The 20,797-nt window shown below is 38.4% G+C and overlaps 1 protein-coding gene across 1 annotated transcript in view; it reads left to right on the forward strand.

Annotated features, from left to right (window-relative positions):
- The first annotated feature begins 3,116 nt into the window (after positions 1 to 3,116).
- HAPLN1 (hyaluronan and proteoglycan link protein 1) overlaps positions 3,117 to 20,797 on the forward strand; it is a 77,074-nt gene continuing 59,393 nt past the window's right edge. Inside the window, exon 1 of the mRNA NM_001082504.1 lies at positions 3,117 to 3,435. The gene's annotated coding sequence lies outside the window, so the exon portion shown is untranslated. The remainder of the gene's footprint in view (positions 3,436 to 20,797) is intronic.

Here is a 20,797-nt window from a genome sequence, read left to right on the forward strand (position 1 = left end):
GTAGCACAAGTCAGGTAATGTAACGTAGAACCTGACATGAATTTGAACCACATAAGTCATTTTAAAAATTAACATTGAAGAAAATATTTGGTTTTTCTTGAAACTTAACAAAGCTGGTCTCCTTGCCTTCTCCAAAACAAGAACACAAACAAAAACTCCTCAACATGCAATGAAAGCCATGAGTTTCCACATCAATTACTAATATTAACAATTAGAGGGAATCTTCATGTACAGAACACTTTTTTGATATGATTTTCCTTTAAAAAGATATTTGCGTTTTCTATTTTTTTATATAACTTACACCTGTGTAAAACATTTAGTCATAAGAATAGAATCTTATTTATTTATTTATTTACTTGATTTTTTTTTTTTTTTTTTTTACCAAAGCTTATTATAATGAGTTTGCCCTGATGGGTAATGATAATGACTTATCAATGAAATGCATACCTCTATAAAGCACTATTTAACTGAATGTTAAACACAAAAGTCTTTTTAACAGACTCTTAAAGCTAATTCCAACGTAAATTTTAAGTATTTAGTAAACCAAGTGAACCTAGAAATGAATATAAATATAGATAATGCCAATTAAATTGCCTGAATAACATTTAAAACACATTATTGACAGGTTAAGGGTTTGTGATTAAAAATACTGGAGATATCTTAACAAAGACTAGTAACTAGGCAACTGGAAAGGGGAGGTAGGAAATAGGATGGGGAAGGATTGACAGATAACTCTGTCAGGAACAGCAGAGGTAAGTAGCTGTCATTATTTCTGGAAGCCTCTCTCAAATGGTGGGGAAATGGAAAAAAAATTCTAGTGTAATTCACTGTGGTCTGACTACATTGCAAAACAGATGGTCTTGTGTGGCTAATAAACAATTTCTGAAGAGAATGCATTATGTTCTCTTAATGGTCTCCTGGAATAAGTATATGGAGCAGACCACAAAATAAGGAAGCATCATGGGCCAGCTGATCTGATTTGCTCCTCAGGCTCCCAAAATTAGGTTTTTAAGCTGAGGGAACAAGATCAGTATTTAAGCTATCTTTATATGATTTCACAGCCACACACCCACACCACCAGCCTCACCACCTTTATGGAGCTTTAATATAAAAATTGTAGGATATCTGTTTTTAAGTCTAATTCCCTTATGTTCCTTAAAATGCGTACAAGAAATTTACAAATTTACAAGAAATGGCATAAAAACTCTTTTCAGAGTTGAAAAGCAGAGATGTATCTTATTTTTATTGGCAGTTAATGTGGGGACCTACAGTATAACAGCTGTCTCAATAGCCATGAAATTAACGACATAAAATTGCACAACCTTCAGTGGCCTGTTCCCGTGGGGAGAAACAGAAAGAAATGAAAAGAGCGCCTTGCCCAGGTTTTCGAATTACAAGAAAGGTGTTGAATTGACTGTTGGAGGATTCATTTTTAATGATTTCATTTCGAATATAACTGTCTTCATTTAGTGAGGGTTTGTGGGCGTTTGGTGTGTCTTTGGAATAAAATCTTTCCAAGAGGTAAGAGGCACGTGTTAATTTACCAAAGATCCGAATGGCAAGGGCGAGCCTGGGAGCAAGAGCTGGTGAAATAAATATGTCAGGGAAAAGCTGGAAGGGAGCCTTTTTTTCCTTTTTTGAGATCTCTTTCCCGCCTCACTCCGAAAAGGAAGCCACCACCGCGGGTTAGGCTTTATCTCTAAGACAATAGCGCCGCTCGCCGCCTCCCGCGCCGCTTGGTCCGCGCGCCCTGCCCTCCGGTGCCCCTGCCCCACCTGTCCCCTGCCCTGCTAGCTCATCTGCCCCACGAGTCTGCAGCCCAACTGGCGTCCCTGCCTCACTGATCCCCAAGTCTCGCCTGCGTTCCTGTCCCACTGATGCCCCTACCCGACTAGCTCATCTGCCCGCGAGTCCTGCCCCACCAATCCCTCTGCTCCATCACTCCTCTGGCCCGCCAGACCCCCCGGCCCCCGCCCCCGTCCCTGGTCCCCTGCTGGGATGAGCCTGGAGTCCCGCCTGCGGCTCCCCCGGCCGCCGGGCGAGAGCCGGGAGCGCGGGCGCGAGCTCCTGGACCCCTCCCAGCGCCCCGCGCCCTCGGTGCCCTGCACCCCCAGGCTCTCGGGCAAGCCTGCTTGCGTCTCGCCTCCTCTCTGGCTCGGGGCCCCTGGGCTTGTTTGCTTGTCCTCATCCCGGGGCCAGCCCCGCTCCCTCCTCCCGGCTGCTTCAACAGCCGTTTGCTTCCTGCGGTGTGTTTCTTTTTTTCCCCTCCTAGGCTCCATCAAAGGTGGCTCTGTTATTGAAATATGAAGCCATTTCCTCTCCAAAACCCTTGGTTACCCAAGGTGGAATCAATGGACCTATATACTCTCCCAGGAGTTATAAATAAATGTCTATTTGTTCAGAAGGCGTTTTCCCGCGTGTCCCAGCATCTTCCCCAGCGGTTATTTTAGGGGAGCGCGCGCGCGTTTTTCTGTGTGTGTGAGCGCGCGCGCGCGCCCTGTGCTCATCTGGTTCTAATCCTGGATATGGATCCATAAGCCAACCCCACCCATCCCGTCTGCCCCTCGCATTCCTCGCTCTATAAATAAATCCAGGTTCTTTGAGCTCTGTCATCCAGGGATACAATAGCAGTTGTTTGTTTGTTAACGGAGATTCAAACCTAATATCGATACCGAGTCCAGTAAACAAAAAAAATACTCTTCTGGCAATGTGGGTGGAAGGGCATCTTCAGTTTAGGCAGCTTTGTCTGCTGTTGCCATAATTGTCTCTCTACCTGGTTACCCTGGATCTACTTTGGGGAGAGGGAGGCGGGAAAGCCAGGACTCTTCCTACCCTTGGATTTTCCTTTTAAGCAGAGACTAAAAAACAAAGCGAAAATTCACTCTCCTGGCGTGTCTGCCTCACACCGCTGCCTCACGGATCATTCCACAGACCCCTTGCCCCATCCGCTCTGGACAGACCCAGGAGTGGCGAGGGTGCAGGAGGAGTGGTGTGGGTGGGGGCTTGTGGTTGTAGCTGCCGCTTTCCCTGAAGCCCCGAGCGGGACACTCGGGCATCTGAGCAGAGGGAAAGTCGTCTAAGAGGCTGCTGTTTCACAAGGTCTGGGTACAGAGCTGCCCCTCCCTTCCTCCCTGAAGTGTGCATGAAGTGCACGTTAGGCTGTAATTAGGGGATCTGGGAGGAGAACTTTCCTAGTGACGCTTTGCTTTTCTTCTGCTCTTGGTGAGAAAGTGCCTCCTTCTTCCCAGGACCAGGACCTCTGCCATCCAGCGCCACAAAGAGACATTCTGCACACACACACACTCACACACGCACACACACACTTGCCCAGAGACAAACTTAAGGTGAGGGGGAAAAGCGCTAGCTTCACTTCATCTCCGGGCTCCAACTTCAGCAGGACTTGAGAGCATCTGCGCTTCTGGATTTCAGAACAAGGTAAACTTCCCACAAATTGTTTCCTCTTTCGGTCAAACCTTGGTGCCTTAAAGATTTCAGAGAGCAATACATATCATGATATATGTATACATTTAAAGTTTTTTTCTGACTATTTTCTTTTGAGTTTAACATATCTCAAGTTTTTTTAAAAAAAGATTCATATTGTCAGAGAAAATACTGTATTGCTCAGTGTAGAACTGGGGCAAGGATTAACTCGAGCATCCTGGCTTTTGCTAGCAGTACTATAAATCTGGGAGGCGCATGGTTTCCAAGCGGTGACTTTTCCATCTGTATTTCAACAAGCATTTTTATAGCACCTGGGATGAAGAAAGGAGAGCAGAGGCTGAAAATGGGAATGCCCACTGCAGATTTATGAGTTTTGCTTTGGGGAATATATAGGTGTATGTGAAAAAGAAAGTTACCATAATCCTAGGTGATACCTGTTAGATTGATAATCTTTGAGATGTTACCAATTTTGGTCCAGGCTTCTCCAGTTAATTGTGGAATTACGATAGTAGCATTATGATCCATTTCATATCTAGAATCATGTTGACAGACAGTTTTAATGTGCTGAAAAAAATTTTAAAGCCATAGATGTTAAGATTCTTTAAAAAGTTGCTTAAAGGAATTATTTATGTGTTGAGTTTGTTCACCACCCGAAGCAAATCTGAACTCTTTGGGGCTTAAATGAAGTTGTTTTTCTTCCATTGAATATGACTGTTGGGTTCACAATAAGATGGTTTGTTATTTTGAAAATAAGTTATTTTATTTTCATTTATCACTGGAAAAATACACAAAGTGGCCAGGACATTTGGGAATTTTTAGGATGGAAAGTGTTCCTGTACATGTTCCAGCGTGATGTCATAGAATCAGACATACTGGCTGGCTTCTTGGAAGCTAACGGTTCTTAAGAAATAAAGCCTGTGAGTTAATTTCTAAGTGAAATGTAATATTTATTCATTACAAATGGAGTTTCTGGTAACCATTTCTACTTGATTATTTCAGTGTACTAAATTTGCTGTAGTTTTATACACACTTTAGTGACTTCAATATTTTAATGGAATCATAAAATGGGCATATTGTTCTACCCCAAATATACCATAGTAGTTCTCTTTGGATAACTTTTAGGATGATACTTCTTAATCCTTCCCATCAGTTTTTAACTTCAATTCCATCTATTTCTACTAATAAAGAAATTTTTCCTTCCGTTCAGTAAAAATGCCAAAGGTCTATTAAGCATTTCATCTTTAGTCTTTAGTCACTTTTGGGGTATCTGCTCTTAATAATTTAATTGTTTAAGCTAAGAGAATAACGACATTTTTTTCTAACCTCTTCGTAAAATTGGAAACAGCTTGAAAATGGGAAAACTAGATAAGGAGAGGTAATTTTGCCTAAACTTAATTAAATGAGCAAAAGAAAACCAACTTCAAGAGGTCACTGGTCCCCAGGGAGAATGTACCCAGAGGCCAGCATACCAAACAGGAGTGTCCAGTGGGCCTGGGCTTTCCATGTGAAACAAGAATGAGGGGAACAGCATGTTCTTATAAAGTGAGTCATTTATTGTCAGCAAGGTGCTGTCCTCAGAGGAATGACTGACACAGGAATTTAGAAAGACTGAAGAGACTTTCACAGAGAAGAATCAATCCGTTATATTCCTAGCGGTTTTACTTCCTTTTCCTTCCTTTGGGAGTAAGTACCACATCCAGGATAAATACGTTCAGAAGACGCAGAAAGATGCTTTATGAGTAGACAGACGGTCTACGAGACAGTCCTGCCTTTTAGCATCTTGGACGTGGAATATTGGTATTTTCTGAGTAGTTGAAGTAGTCTTTAAATCTTAAGGCAGCACTGTACTTTGTAAAGATGAACAAGAGTCGTATTCAGAAAATGCCTCCTTTTTCCAGAAAACACTAGTACTAGTTTTCATTTCCTTTTGCCCCATGCATGTTTTATTTTCCAGATTACATTTTTAAGATAACGGTATTCCACCAATTAAATTCCAATGAAATGCAAAGCAACTTAAAACATAACTTTCACATTATAGTCTTCTGTTGCCTCTAGTTAATTTGCCAACATCCTGGATTCATTACTAGTAACCATAGTACTTAGTCTGTGTTATTTAAATGTACTTAGTCTGTTATTTAAAGGTAACAAAATGCTGTTGGGGGGCAATGGGGAGGGATGGAAACCCGAATATACTTAAGATTTTAATCAATAGTGTTTAGGCGGATTAGAGGAAACAGCTGGCTAAACAAATATTAGGTGTAGAGTGGACGTGATGTTATAAATTAATAATGCAGCTCTTTATTGATACCATGAATGGCAGGGTCTGTGATGGTTCAACATGGGAAACACGGTCCCTGTGTGCCACCTAGTGGATGAGTCAAAGAAGGCTTTCTCACCAGCCTCTTGCTAAAAAATTCAGACTTCCATTCTACTGATATTGAACACTAAGTACATGCCAGACTTTGGGGTAGGTGTTCAGAGTTGAAAATACAGCAAGTGATTTTTATATAATTTAAAAATCAAGGCACCACTTAACAGTTGATTAAATTCCCAGTGGTTGCATTCAAAATCAGGTTACTCTTTACTGGGTAATTTACCATCAACTTTCTGTCTCCATGAGGATATAGTTTAATAACCGTAACTTGCTTCTCATATAGGATTTGTTTTTTACAGAGATGTCATGACCTAGTTCAAAACAGGGCGGACAGAGTTTGAATCTTGAATCACCTTCTCAAATGGAAACAAATTTCTGTAAAGTTTATAGTTACTGATTTTGAATGGGCCAATAATTATCAGCTTGAAAGGTTAGTACACACACACTGGCACATATTATTACATATTCTTTAGATATTTTTTCATTAAATGTAAAAGGATAGCAGTAAAAATTGCTTTGGGGTAGTGAAGTATATTTCACAAAATATTGCTCTCAAAGACTAATAATTAGCATGTGGAACAACTTCGTCTACACCTGTTGTTCACATGCAGTTTTGAAGCAGGAACAGCACTTCCATTAAATTGACATAATAGAAAAAAACCCTAGGCAAGAACAATTACAAGAAAAGCCACTGTTTGAAAGAAGCATCAGGATACCATAGAAGATTAATCCATTGGAATACTGCACTGGGAGTTTTGAAAAACTTTTCATCAGGAGATGTATGAATTATTTCTCCAATTGGCTCTTTGCAAGATATATGACTTAATGGCGACAGTGTTCAGCACATCGACATTAATCAAGACGAGTTCTGAAATTCAGGTTGGGAGGTAAAATGCCTCAGTAGGAGAAAAAAATGATTAATTTGTTACTTGCTGAGCTGAAGAGGTATAATCCACAAATTGAGTTAAGCCTGCTGATGGGGAATGGAAGTTTCCTATCGAGGGGACTTTGGTTTTTTGTTTGACAGTGAGACCCACCCGGTGAAAGAAGGAGAGCTGCTCATTAAGTCTTTTTTCATTAATGCCACAAAATTATAGCCTGTATTGATCAGAGGTGATGGCTGGAAACACTATCAATCATGTAAAGTAAAGCAAATTATCTTAATTCTTATTTCCAATAAGTCATCATGCACCAGAAACAAACCATTCTGTTAACAATTTTATCTGATCATCCTTGTGATTTAGGATGAATCACAGACTCATTCTAGTGAGGAAAATAATGAGAGATTCCCAAAAAGTCAGAGGTCCTGAAGGTAGAAATTTAGTCATAAATTGGAAAATGGCTCCAAGAAGTTTGAATGATTTCAGAGACTTGATACCAGGCAAGAACAAACTCTTCAAGAAGGAGCCAGCCAAGCTCTCTGAAATGGTCTGCTGCTGCTGGGCTCTTGGTTATCTTCTAGTAGCTTCACATAATGGCTTCTCCCAGAGGTGGAGACCTGCAGGGGGCTTGCTGGTGTTGAAGATACAGCTATGAAGTGAGGATATAACTATGTTCGGATAAAGCCAGGATTTGTTTAAAATATCAAATGTTGCTGGACTACTTTGAGCTTCTGTTCATTGTTTTATAGCTTCACAGGGGGCGATGGAGTGATGGGGGTATAGCTAGGAGGCCAGGAGGCTATTTGCAAAACAAAAACAAAACAAACTCAGAATAAAAATAACTCAGAAAACTTACGAAAGTTTTAGTTGGGTCTCAGTCTTGAATGAGCAACAGAAGTTTCCCCTTTTGTCCAACATAGCTTAATCCGGAGAGAACACATTTTACTTGGTTGGTTACTAGCTTCCAATTACTATATTCCAATTACGTTTACTGTATTAAATAAAGTCCAATTAAGTTAAATAATATTCAAGTTATTTTTAAGGTAAATCTGGATTTTCCTAAACTTTTCACAAAGTTTTACGGATAATATCTCATTTGATGTTGATATTAATATTTGATATTGACATTGATGAAATGAGGATTACCTCATTTGATCATTCCTGCGTTCACTTGTTCATTCAACGAAAATTTATTGAACACTTGCTGTTTACCAAGCACTGTTCCAGCATTATGTGCTGGACCCCTCACTTTACACCATGCAAATTCATTCTAAAAATATAAGAAAGTCAAAATTGATGATAATGAATCTAAAATGTTGCAAGATCCTGAGGTACACATTGAGTAACAGAAACAACCAGAAAGTTCTAGCCTTGTGGTTTTCATATTAAGAGAATTTTGAGGATGCATCTTTAAAATTATTTGCCCTTATTTGCCTTCTTCAGGCTGAGTGGATAAGAGCTTTGTTTCTTGGTTGCATGGGCACAGATGGGCCTGGGGGGGCAGCTCTGACACTCCAGAACCCCGGGAGGGCTAGTGTTCCATTAATCAGTCTCCTTGGATGGATACGAAAAGCTAAAATTCATTTGCACACAGTTGCTGTCCACCAGTTTGCCACTAAAATTCAGATTGTGCACAGAATGATTCAGTGCTTACCATTTGCACCAGGCATCACGCTAGGTGTTGCAGAGTAATTGGCTCAAGGAGTTCACAAGCTGGTGGAGAAGACAGATGGATGCGCATCAGGAATCACTAGTAAAATTTGCCAAGTGGGTGAAGTTTGCCTTCGTAGTCTCCTGGGTCTCTGTCTTTTGCACTTCTCCAAACTTTCCAGGCCCCTCCTCATAAACTGAGACTCCTGCTTTCCACCCACTACCCCAAAGGAGCTGATACTGCCCTGGTTGATGGATTTCTTGACTGACTGATGACACTTAAGTGTGAATGAGTTTCACTCATGCATTTACATTTTAAGCCTTTTATCTCTTTAAAGTAAATGTTTTGTTTTCTCTAAAAAGAATTTCAAACATCTGGGGGCCTTCCCATCCTTACACCAAGGGTGTAATTAAGCTGATTTAGTCCTCCACGGTCTTCAATCTCTCAATTATCCCCACTCCAGAGGTGAGGCCAGAGGCATTCTCTTAAGGCCAGTTTCCAGAAACTTGAAGGACCTTTGGTCCTGTTAACCACTGGCTCCTCTAGGCTGAGCCTGATCAACCTGTTTTTCCATCCTCCCCCCAGTGCTTTGCCCAGGCCATCTCCCCTCCCCAACCCCAAGGGGCATCGAAGCCCATCCTTTGAACGCTCCTGGGCACTTTGCCATAAGCTACGCCTAGCTCCTCTCAGCTTTTCATTACCATGCTTGGCATGCTGCCCTTTGACGGGTAGAGCCCCTACAGCTTCTTGTGTTCTACTGTTTGAGCCCTTATGCCACCCCAAATATGCGGGTCTAGAGGGAGGGAGCAGGGAGAATCCACATATTTGGTCCAAGAACTCCTCTAAGTCAAGGGGACGAAGGAGGAAGACAGGGATACACACAAGGCAAGCACAGAAATTAGCCATCAAGTTGGAAATACGGGTCAAAGCCAACATCTTTTTAAAATATGTGCTCAGGTACTTAACTACAATTGGTTTCAGAGAAATTTCAACATCGGTGCTGATTATAGAGGCTGGAAAACGAACTGTGGAAAAAAAACTCTGAAAATTTACTACGGCTTTATAAAAGTAACACTAATCAGAGTCATTTGTTTAAATTCCTTCCCATTTTATGTTTAATTCACATACAGCAAATGATAGTCGTGTTGTTATTAGTTGGTTCAGATTTATGTATGTTTCCTTTGATTTCGCCACCATGGTTTGGTGCTCCTATAAGATACTGATCTAGTTGTATGACATAAAGATGTGCTCACCACTTTTTAAACTGCTGGGACTGAGCACCCAGAGTGAGAGAGTTGATTGCTTTTCCCTTCTTCCCTGTGGCCTAGAGAAGAGGGATCATTGGCCTGCATTATTCACCTCTCTGGGGGATATGAATGCCTGACATTCAGTAGGTGCCCTATAAATGCTTGCTGTTGCTGCTGTCAGTGCCCAGGGCAGTGCTGAACGTGAGGTTTCAGGGGTCTCCCTGCCTTCCCTCCCAGGTGCCTCTATTTCAGACATCTGAACACCTCCCAACCCCAGGCCATTCCCCAACTCGGTCTTTGTTTTCTTTTCAGTCTTCATCATATCTTTCAAGGTTGTTAAATTCATAAAATTTTCCCAGATTTAAATAACAATAAATGTTGGTATACAATTAATAGTGTAAAAATAGTTGATAATTTCAGTAAATCTGCAAATTTAAGGAAAGCGAGACTGGAGGGGGGAAATGAGTTGAGAGAGGACTTGGAATAGTGTAGACATGATCTAATAAGGGTGAATTGATTGGATGAGGGAGAGAAGTCGAGGACAGTGTGAATGTTTCAGGGGCACACCATACATGGAGAGGGACGCAATCGACTAAGATTGAGAAAATGGAAGAAAATGGTGAGTCTGATTTAGGAAGTGCCCATGGGACCCATACAAGTTGAATATACGTATCGTAAGCAGAGGGGAGAAGTCATGGCTGGAAATAGAGATTTGGAAGTCTTTGGTATTAAGATGGTAGCTGAAAATCATGTGGAAGAAGGAAGGCGATCATCCCAGGGAAGAACAAAGGGCGACAAACTTGACCAAGAACTGAACTCAGGAAAAAATAGGTAAGAATGAGTTTTGCCATTATTGATGCATGATTTTAACTTTTCTTTTATCAACCATAAATATCCACTGGGTTGGATAATAGCAATGTTTTATTAATCCTTGTGTCTCACAGTCTTGTTCAGTCCTCTGCATAGGGAAGGTGCCAGACATGTTTGTTGAATTAAATGAAATTAAAATGGCATTTCCGAGCCTTGATGCTTTAATGATAGATTTTCATAATGATAACCCTGAACCTGGGTAAGACCCCAAAATGTCTGAATTGTAGTTATTTATTCAATTTTGTCCAATATTGAGCCGGCTTTAAATATATGTTATTGCATTTTGTTGTTTAAAAATCAGTAATCAATGTGTAGTGTAGATGGTAATTCACCAGAGTACTTGATTAACCTTAACCCATGTTGTTTAGCTTAACGTATAAATGAGTTCGCCACAGAATGCAGTCCTAGTTTGAGTCCATTTATAATTCTTTTCCTAGTTCCTTGATCGTGAAGACCTCTAAATCTTAGGTCAGATTCGGAGCCCAGAATCCTGGATTTCTCTGGTCTTCTCAGCAACCTGCTTTTTTTTCTAGTTCTTCTTTATCCCTGCCTGCGTTGCCATATAAAATACAATGAATAATTGAATAATTTTTACTATAAGTATGTCCCAAATATTGCATGGTACGTACTTATGCTAAAGAGATTATTTGGTGTTTATCTGCAGTTCAAATTTAACTGGGGGTCCTGTATTTTTCATTGGCTAAATCTGATAATCCTACCCCCCAACTTGAAGTTACTGTAACTAGAATACGGCAACCAAGAATTTCTCCATGAGACTTCTGAATACCCTCCTTCTAAAGGTGGACAAATAAAGTTACTGAATGTATTTTCACCAGTGGTATAAATATCTTTAAAAAGATACTCTAAATAAAATTGTCCAACTGTGATATACCAATCAAGATGCAAATATATCAAACATTTATAACTACTGTGTTTTATACCCTATATACTAACAGCTATCTTAAGGATGCCGTAAATGTCTATTAGTGATCATGAGTTTTCATCTATCTAAAATATTTTAAAATAATGTACATGTTAAAAAATTAAAATTTTAAATTTTCACTTTTTCAAGTTGGCAGTAATAGAACAAATACTTATTTCTAAATGAAAGAGTATCCATTTAGAAAAATATGCATAATGTACAATGGGTATAAATTCTCAAATATTCTAACTGCAGAATATCTGAGAGCTCTTTTCCTCCGTTAATTTTATGTCAATTGTAGTTGTGCTGCCACCTTGTGATGTTTTTGAAGTATGACCTAATTTAACTGTATTAACATGTTATAACAGATCAACAATTTGTTCAATGTTAAAATTATTCCTCACATGATTAATATTTTTCACTTTACCCAGAAATGCTATATATTTTAATACCAAGAAAGGGGTCTCAAGTATTTAATGCAAATATTTTCTAAGTGTTGAACGTATTGTCTGCAAATTAGTATATCATTCTTGAGATAAGCACTAAAGTATGTCATTTAGTATTATACTACTTTATGTTTTATGAGTGACGTTAGGTCGTATCTGCATGTATTTTTGGTTTACTTGACCTTTTAACCTGAATTTCTCATAAGATCCTTGAACTCAGCATGTCCAAAATTGAGCTCATTATCGTCGTTCTACCAAGCATGGCCCATGTCATCTCTATATAAATACCAAGACTGTATAATTTATTACCCAAAGCAGAACACTTTTGAAAATGAAATGGGGTGACATTAATTATTCCAGAATAACATGTATAAACCAAGACTGTCTCAACAAACTGGTCTCCTTAAATGTAAGTTAAATCATAATCCCAATAACCCAAACTGGAAAATTTGGAGTCAAGACTACTGGTTCATCGGACTGATCTGGAACCTCCTTCCCAGACTTCCGGTATTCCTTCTGCCTGTTTGCTCCCTTTCATCTTCTCTTTCTTTTCCGTTGTCCATCATGCTTGCCAACATTCTCAATGTCCTTGTCCTGTTGTCTGCAGAAGGATCTACCAGCCAAAATCCTTTTTCAGGATGAATCCAACTGTCCTCTTCCTCCACACTTGCTCTAAACTGCTGGGAACTGCTAGGAAAAGCTCATATCCCCCAGCAGAATGGAATCACTGTACAACTTCATGACTTCAGCTGCGCTTTTAATGCTGTGTGGCAGTTCTACCATATTCCTTAAAAGTTTTTTCTTCTCAAACTCCCTGTAACAGATGTCCATGCTTCCCTAATTCATACTGAAAATAGAAGCCATCTGCAAAGAACCCTCTCACCGTCCTGCCACCAAAACGAGTCCCTGACCACCAGCACCCCTATATATTCTCTCTTTTTTCCCTTCTGTTAGGAAAAAAAAACACACAAGGAAAACTTTCCTTTACCTCTAAGAGTCTAAGGCAGACGTTGCCCCCCTGAGCTCTAAACATTCTTAATTAGGCATTTTCTCTCTTGTATCTTCAACCTCTCCCACTCTGGTTATTTCTTCCTATTGGATTTAATCATGGTCACATCTTATTGTCTTAAAAATATAAAACTTTCCCTAATCTTACATACATTCTACCTGCCAATCGTTCTCCTTCCCGTCAGAGCCAAACTTCACGCCTTCCCTGTGCTGACTCTCTACACCTTCACCCCATCCACCCCTCAGGCCACTGCCGTGTGCCTGCTCCCTCAGCTGCTCCACTGAAACGCCCCTCACCAGGGTCACAGTGGTTTGTTTTCTTAGTGGCGTTTAATGCTGGTGACCATGTTCCCCTCACAACAATCTCTGCCCTTCGTTTCTGTGATCTCACACTGTCCTAGTTTTCGACAGACTTCTCTGAGTACTCCCTCTCAGTCTCCACTTCAGGCTTCTAAGACGCTCCCCTGCCCCTTAGCAGTCTGTGTTCTGGTAGCTTCCGCCCAGTGCGCTTTGCCCCCCCTCTATGTGTTCTCCCTGTGCACTCTCATCCACTCCTCCGCATTAATCACCTATGTGCCCAGGACTCCCAGATCTTTATATCTCTCCCAAAATTTTCTCCTGAGTGTCCAAACCACAAACATCTCCCAATTAGGAAGTCTCTCGAGCCTCTCAGACTCCAGAGGTCCCGAATGAACTCCTTTTCTTTCCCCTGAATTTGAACTTTACCCAATTGTATCTAGTTTAGTAAATGGCACCCTTTTCTCTCCTCTCAGTTTCCAAAAACAGAAACATGGGAATCATCATGTGGCTTCTATCCCACAAATATCTTTTGAGGATATACACCCTTTTCTATCTCCTTCTGCCTAAACCTTACCCCTTGTCACCATCTTCTCTTGCCTAAATTTCTGCAAATCTTACCCACTGGTCTCTGTGTCTCCAGTCTTGTTGCTTTCTAGTGCATTCCCTCACACTGAAGCTAGAATAATCTTTCTAGAGTGTAAACTGAAAATATTTGCCTTGGGGCCGACCTGGTGGTATAGTGGTTAAGTTCCTGTGTTCCGCTTTGGATCCCAGGTGCCGACCTACACACCACCCACCAAGCCATTGCCCGTGCTGTGGTGGTGTCCCTCAGGCAAAATAGAGAAAGATTGGCACATATGTTAGCTCAGGGACAATATTCTTCACAAAAAATTATATTTGCCTGGTTAAAGCCCTTCAATGCCTTTCTATTGTTGTGGCAATTAAGTCCAAATTATTAATATGATTTGCAAGATTTTCCGTGACCAGCTCTAGCTTACCTTTCTAGACTCAAATCTCCTCATCTAAAATTACACAGAATACCAGCTGACAGGATCAAATGACCAAATAAATCAAGATAATAAAAAAAATAGAAATAGATCAATAGGAGATCTAAATATTAGAGTTATCAGATACAGATGTTATGCTATTAATATATTTAAGAAATTAGATACTAAAGAATTTTAGCAAAGAACTGGAAACTATAAAAAAAATCATTCAAATGAAAATTCCAGAACTGAGGAAATATAATAACTAAAATAGGAGCTCAGTACAGGTGTTTAGGAAACATTTAGAAACTTTCAGGAGATGATTAGTAAACTGGAAAATAGGTCTGAAAAAAAGTATCCAGACTGAAACCTGAAAAAGAATGAAAGATACTGGGGGGAAAAATAGTAAAAGATATATGAGATACAGACGTTGGCACCCCAGCGGGAGAAACCAAATGGGGCAGAAACAATCTTTTAGAAATAATAGCTTGTGACTCTCCACATCACAGATTCAAGAAGCACCACAAAGCCCGAGGATAAGTATCAAAAAGTAAAAATAAATTAAAAACCCACACCCCAATATGGTATAGAAAAACCGCTGACAAAAGCAAAGAGAAAATATTAAAAGCTTCCAGAAAGGAAAGACGCAGGATACTAACAAGTAGCAAAATCAGCTAGTTGGACACTTTGTTTTTCTTTCCAGTTCAGGAAATGCCAAAAATCAGCGGGCTGACTTGACTATATTCCAGGGTAGATCTTATCAGCTCAACCTACTTTCTCTGAGAGAGCAAGTCTTCACGCCTGGAGGGATATCAGCGTGCCTAGTTCCCGGAAGGAGCTGGACTGAGATAAATTTTATTAGTGACTCAGTTTCTGCTCTGTTTGCAGATGCTGCACAGTCCTACTGCTGTCTAGGAAAAGTTCTGGAAGCCCTTTGGGAGGCTCCTATCTATCTTTATCATTATCTAATATTATTTTAGATTACAAAGAGAAAATAAATATAATGATTGAGAAGCTTATGATTTATGCAGGATGTTTTACAGTGTTAGAATTATTTGTTTAGGGCCCTGAAAGGCAGGTCTTGGTAGCCAAAGTAAATACAAATTTGTCATAAAGATTCCAATAATTAAAATCTCCGGACTATCTGTCTTCTCTTCGCAGACATTCAGGCAGTTCTACTCCTCTAATTCTTTGCTCAGCTACTTCTTTCAGGCAGGAATCCCTTACCACTTTGTCCCTCCCGCCTGAAATATGGCTCATGCTGGAATCATTAATATACAACTTCCTCCAGGCAACCTAACATTGTACCGCAAGCTGGAATTCGTCACTTTTTTCTCAATTTCTCTCTAAATATTGTATTTTTACCACGGTTACTTTACTTAGCACACTTTTCTGTGTCTTATACTGTATTTAATTGTTGAAATGTCTTTATTTCACTAATTTATAGACTTTCAGTTAGGAGATTGTTTATCCATCTGATGGCCTTCAGAGATTTGGAATCATGGAGTTCAAAGGACCTAATCTGTTCCAGCGTCCCACCCACAGTGGGGATCCCTAGTGTAATATACTTGACAGATGTTTGTTGATCTCCTTCAACACCTGCAGTGGCAGAAAGCACTGTGTATTTACAGGGCAATTCATTTCACTTTTAGAGGAATTACCAAAATGTTCTTCCTGACATTAAAATCGGCTTCCTTAACTTCCAACCATTTGTTCTAGTTTTGCCCTGTGAAGGAACTTTGGGTATGTTTAATATCTTCCCCAGTTCATATTTGGGCAGCTTATTTCTAAATGCAAAACATTACGTTTTGTTCTGCAGTATTTTGTTATTTTGGGTACATACTTCCAAACTCTGCAGATCATGTTATTTCTTCTAGCTTCCAAGCCACGCTGCAATTACTTTTAGTCTTAGCTTTATAACCCATGTACAGGCTTTGAGTCTTGACACCCTAAGACTAAAAGAAAAAAACCTCATTTGTATTAACATGACTTGAAAGCAAACCTCTTGATTGATAGTGCTAACAGAGTTATGGAAATGAATAAGATAATGTCCTTGTCATTGGAAAGGTCTCCTTTTATTAAACAAGTAGCTGAGGCACCAGAGAGATGGAAAATAAATGTCAATGCACAGTCAAAAATATTTATTTTGAAAGCAGAAGGCATTGATCATATGCACTCTTTTATTGTGGCTTTATTTCATTATATATTGTTACTATTTCAAATTAATTTTCAGACAGCAGAATGAGAAGAGTGTTATACCATCATTAAACCTCTCCATCCTTAAAGTATTTGGTCATATGAAAAATGGAAACCTAGCTTGATCTAATAGTTTTTATTAGCAGTGATGCATTAATTGCCCAATGGTAAAACAAAATATTTGAAGGGTTTGAGATCCAAACATTAAAGGAAAATACCAATTTACTACCAATGATATAAAGCAAAATACGATCTTAATTTGTATTATCGTACATTCTTTGCAAAAATGCATCTCCTTCCATCCCCACTTGCCTACATGAGCATGACAACAGCATGACAATGCGAGGTGAACAATCTGTGACTCCTGAATAGTAATAATTATTCAGGTTATTCAGGATTATTACTCAGGGTCATTCAGAGATGAGACATCTGTGGTACCTGGAATGCCAAACTTCCTATTTTTTTAAAATCTTGATTTCTATGCAGTATAGCAATAGATAAGTGTTTTTTAAATAAAACATTTGTTTCTACCTATCAAGAGGAAGATTTTCTGTATTCTGCTCTTAATGTTAAAGTAGATGTGTAGCTTGAATTGTGGTTCTGTTATTATTCACATTTTAATTGATTTTGAACTAAGCCTATTGTCCTAAACTATGGCACAGGATTGATTTAATATGAAACATATCAGGAATCAATTCTTTCTTGGTTTACACATTTGATTTATGTAGCAGAATGTTCCCATGAATCGCAACTCTGAATTTTGAGTGCATGGGTGAATAGTTCAAACAACTTAAGTTTGAATGGACTATAAAAACATTTCCCTTTATCTGTGCCCTGATATGCAATTGAAAATTATCTAAGCATACACAAAATGTATTTACTGCCTATGAAGTTTACATCTTGACGTAATTGCATTCGTGCACTGGGGAATGCTTGGGATCCTTTGATTAAAGGAGATGGTTTGGAGCGGAGCTTTCTCCACACAGCCCAAAGGATTTCTCCTAGGAGTAACACAAAGGCATCCTGGTGAACCTTTACAATTTGAACTGTATACTTGCTCCTTAAGGACAACCAGAGGCATGTCATTCAGCTGGAGTAGGCTCTGTGTAAGCCGCCCTAGTAATAGTAGAGTCACCGTATAAAGTCACCAATAGATTTTGGACCCATTTGATAAAAAATAATCTCCTTCAATAGTTTATTGATAGTAAGCTACATTGCAATCAATATTTTACATTTGTTTCATTACTTCATGGTTTTCAAAACATCAGCTTTATTTTATATAGTCTGGCAAAGTTTTCTTTTTACTGATTTAGCATTCTCTCTCTTTTTTATCACTAGTCAATAATTTACATACAACAGTGAATTTGATTTTTCGTGTTTAATATATTCTATGGGAATTAAAAATTTATTTAAGATTTTTTAAAAATTTGAAATAGAATATTCTATACTAAAAATATTGTATTTCCACTTACTCAAGAGATGCCCCAATCCTTAAGTAGAATTGAGCATTGTGTATAAGGTATTGCATTAGAAAAGTTTGGGGGAAACTTTTTATATCCATGATGATGAAGTTCAAATTTAAGTTATTACAGTTATTTTGGAGCTCAAGCTATGGAGTCAGGTACACCTGGATTTAAATCCCAATTCAGGTTTTACTCTACATATACCAGCTATGTATCTTGTGCAAATTACTTAAGCTTTGAGTTTTATTGTACACTTATGATTGATAGTGATTGCCTGATAGTGTTTGTGGTTCTAAGAATCTACCAAGATAATGTATGTAAAGCACCATAAAAAGTAATGAAAACTTGGTAGCTATTTTAATTATTTTCATAAACTACTACTAGGGGGAAATATAGGTGCATATTTATATAACATGGCAGAAGACATCATTGAGAAAAATACTAATATATTTAGTTACATAAATCTTCACAATTTCTATACATAAAAAAATCTATAAATCAAAATAAGGGGAAAATGTTTTCAACATACACTGAAGACAAAGGAGCAATATCCTCAATATGCAAAGAGTTCTTAAAAATCAATAATATATTTTCAACAAGAATGCCAAGACAACTCAATGGAGAAAGTATGCTCTTTTCAACAAATGATTCTGGAACAACTAGAAAACCACATACAGAAGAATGAAATTGGACCTCTATATCACACCATACACAAAAATTAATTCAATATAGATCAAAGGTCTAAATGTAAGAGCTAAAACTGTAAAACTTTTAGAAGAAAATGTAGGTGTCAATATTCATAACCTTAGATTAGGCAATGGTTTCCTAGATATGACACCAAAAGTGCAAGCAACCAAAGAAAAAAATAGATAAACTGCACTTCATCCAAATTAAAAACCTTTGTGCTTCAAAGGAAAATATTAAGAAAATGAAAATACAACCCACAGATTGGGAGAAAAATCTTTGCAAATCATTTTTCTAGTGAGGGTCTGGTATCTAGAATAAATGAAGAACACTGACAACTCAATCATAAAAAGACAACCCAATTTTAAAAGTGGGCAAAAGATCTGAATAGACATTTCTCCTAAGAAGATATACAAATGACCAATAAGCACACAAAAAGGTGCTCGACGTCATTAGGGAAATGTAAATGAAAACCAAAATGAGACACTACTTCACATCCACTAGCATGGCCATAATAAAAAAGACAGACAATAACAAGTGCTGGTGAGGACATGGAGAAATTGGGAGTCTCATGCATTGTTGGTAAGAACGTAAACTGGTGAAGCCCAATTCCATTGCTAGGTAGATAATGTGTTTACACAAAAACTTATGCACGGATGTTCATAGTAGCATTAGTCACTAGAGCCAAAAAGTGGAAAAATAACCCAAATATCCATCAACTGCTGAATGGATGAATGTGGTATAGCTCCCCAATGGATTATTATTCAGCCCTAAAAATAATGGAGTATTAATACATGTGACAGAATGGATGAACCTTGAAAACTTTATGCAAAGTGAAAGAAGCCAAGCATAAAAGGACCACGTACTGTGTGGTTCCACTTATATGAAATGTCCAGGATAGACAGAGCCATAGAGACAGAAAGCAGATTAGTGGTTGTCAGGATGAGGGAAGGAGGGAATGGGAGAGTGACAGCTCATGGGTACAGGGTTTCTTTTAGAGGTGATGGAATGTTCCAGAATGAGATAGTGGTAATGGTTGCACAAGTTTGTGAATATATATCTTTAATTTAGTCATCTCACTTTGTAGAATGTAGCCTAAAAAAATAATTATAGATTGCTAAAAAGGTACTTATAGCTATGTAATAATAATGGTTTTATTAGTAAAACAATAAAAAATATATTTAAAAATCCAGAAATTCATAATTGTTTAAAATAGTTTTAGCATACACATCCAATAGGGTAATGTGCAGGTACTAAAAATGACATAGAAGAGGATTTAATGAAATGGGGAGATACTCATCATATAGTCCGTTTAAAAAATCACTTTCAAAAACATCACATAATTTGGTTCCATTTCCATGAAAATAAAAAGGGCATGTATATTTGGCTAAAATGTTTGAATACGTCTGCAATGAAACATAGAAATAAAAAAAGGTCTTCTCTGATTGGAGGAATTATGGATGACTGTATTTATTTTTAACACCTTTTTGAGGCATGATTGACATACAATAGACTGTACATGTTCAGAAAGCACACATGATGAGTTTTGCATGTGTATATGCCTGTGAGACCATCACTACAATCAGATAAAAATATTCATCACCCAAGAAGTTTTCTGGTGTCTCTTTGTAATCTTCTCCCTCCCTCTGCCTCGTTCGCAAACACTGATCTACTTTCTGTCAGTGAAAATTAGTTTGTATTTCCTAGAATTTTATATTGAAAAAATCATTATTATGTCTCTTTAAAAAAATATGGATTCATTCATGCAGCATAATTAGTTTGAGTGTCATTCTTCTTGTGTGTATCAATCGTTTATTCCTTTTCACTCTGAGTAGTATTTCAGTTTATGGATACCACAATTTGTTTATCAATTCACCTGTTGATGGGCATTTAGGTGGTTGTCAGTTTCAGACGACTACAAATAAAGCAGGTATGAATATTCATGTGTAAGTCTTTGTCTGGATATATGCTTTCATTTCTCTGGAGTAAATGCCTAGGAGTGGAATGGCTGGGTTATATGGTAGGTGACATTTCCATTTTTATTTAATAAACAACTAAACAGTCCCCAAAGTGGTTATCCCATTTTGACTCTCCAGCAGTGTGGGAGACACTTCTAGTTGCTCCACACCCTCTCTAACACCTCCTAGAGTTAATCCTTTTAATTTTAAGTATTCTAGTAGTTGTATAGTGGTATCTCCCTGTGCTTTTAATTTGCATTTCCCTGATAACCAGTGATACTTAGCATCTTTTCATGCATTTATGTTTCATTTGTGTATCTTCTTTAGTGATGTGTCTTTTCAAATCTTTTGCATATTTTTAGTTTTTGTT

This window comes from Equus caballus, chromosome 14, assembly GCF_041296265.1.
Source record: "Equus caballus isolate H_3958 breed thoroughbred chromosome 14, TB-T2T, whole genome shotgun sequence".
Taxonomy (NCBI): Eukaryota; Metazoa; Chordata; class Mammalia; order Perissodactyla; family Equidae; genus Equus; species Equus caballus.